Genomic DNA, 1,980 nt, shown 5'->3' on the forward strand with positions numbered 1-1,980 from the left:
ACTTCCAGGGATCCAGGGGCAGCCACAGCTTCTCTGGGTAACCTGGGCCAGGGCCTCCCCACCCTCCCAGGGAAGGATTTCTGACAGAAAACTCCCCTCACGTTCATCTCCTCAACCCATTGTTTGTGTTTTCCTTAACTTTGTTTTTCTTTTTATTCTCCAAACATTTCCATTCCAACTTCCCCTGGTGTTATGCAGTAAAAGCTACAATTACAATCCCTGACTACAGTACAAAGACAGGCCAGAAGAGGCCATTCAACATAATAATTTAAGAATTATTTCATTGCTGGATTCACATTCTTTCCTGAATCCAAATCTCTCCTAACTGCATGATTAGAGGGATTAAGGAAAGGGCACCAAACAGCAGCAAGAGCCAGAACAGGCACTGCAGGTCGTGGCTTTGAGACACCAATTCCTACTTCATCTGAGAACCGGGATATAAAGGAAAATTATCAGGCAAGCACAGCTTCTGTGAGAAGGATCTTATCTGGAATGAAAGACAGTGGGATATTATAGAGGGAACACAGGAGCTGAAAGAATTGAGTGTGGTTTGTGGAGCACAAGAGCAGAGGGAGCTGCCCACTCAGCTCCAGGGAATCCTGAGCCTCAGACACTGGGGAAACTGTTCGGAAACAACTCGTCTGCACCGCCCGTGACCCCTGTCAGGCTGCCAGGACCAGGAGCACGAGGGCTGGGATGGCTGGGAATGCCGGGATTCAGACATGGCTGGGTTACAGGGAACAAAACCATGCAGCTCTTCCCTGTCCCTGCACTCCGGGATGCAACCAGGGACCTGCCCAGACCCACAGGCAGGTCCCACTCCTGCCCCTGGAACAGGAATGCAGGGCCAGGGAATGCTCCTCCTGCCACCCCCAAACCCCAAACAGGGCTCGGGGGGGCACGGGGGGAACTTCACATGAGAATTTGGTATCAATTCACTGGAATGTTATAAAGCATCACAGAATCATGGAATATCCTGAGCTGGGAGGGACTCCCCAGGATCACCCAGTCCAAGCCCTGCCCTGCCCAGGACACCCCAACACTCCTCCCTGTCCCTCAGAGTGTTGTCCAAACCCTCCTGGAGCTCTGGCAGCCTTGGGGCCGTGCCCACTGCCCTGGGGAGCCTGGTCAGTGCCCACCACCCTCTGGGGGAAGAACCTTGTCCTGAGATCCACCCTGACCTGGAATGCTGCTGGTTTTACGAGTAGGAATTATTTGCAAACAATGCTCCCTGATGATCCATGGAGGTGTTTTCCCTTTACGCCTCAGAGAAAGGCAGAATTCACAGAAAACATTGTTTTCTACACTCAAACCCCACATTTCTCCCCAAATGGACCAGAACAAAAGATACCCTCAGGGAATGTCATCCACAAACCTGTCTGCTCAGCAGAGGGACACGGGGGGACAGAAACACAACCATGCACTGGCTCCCTTTTCCCAGCAACGTTCCCTGACAGCATTCCCTCCTTCCCCTGGTGCCCTTTTCCAAGCCACGGCAACCCTCAGGGATGGCATTTCTAAGGAATGGCACTCCTCAGGGATGGCATTCCCAGTGGATGGCACTCCAAGGGGACGGCATTCCCAATGACACTCCCAAGGGACAGGATTCCCAATGAATGGCACTCCCAATGGATGGCACTCCAAAGGGATGGTATTCCTAAGGAATGGCACTGCTCAGGGGCGGCACTCCCAATGGATGGACAGCACTGCTCAGGGATAGCATTCCCAATGAGTGGCACTCCCAATGGATGGCACTCCAAAGGGATGGTATTCCTAAGGAATGGCACTGCTCAGGGGCGGCACTCCCAATGGATGGACAGCACTGCTCAGGGATAGCATTCCCAATGAGTGGCACTCCCAATGGATGGCACTCCAAAGGGATGGTATTCCTAAGGAATGGCACTGCTCAGGGGCGGCACTCCCAATGGATGGACAGCACTGCTCAGGGATAGCATTCCCAATGAGTGGCACTCCCAATGG

Source organism: Lepidothrix coronata, unplaced genomic scaffold (genome assembly GCF_001604755.1).
Source record: "Lepidothrix coronata isolate B3197 unplaced genomic scaffold, Lepidothrix_coronata-1.0 Scaffold364, whole genome shotgun sequence".
NCBI classification, from domain to species: domain Eukaryota; kingdom Metazoa; phylum Chordata; class Aves; order Passeriformes; family Pipridae; genus Lepidothrix; species Lepidothrix coronata.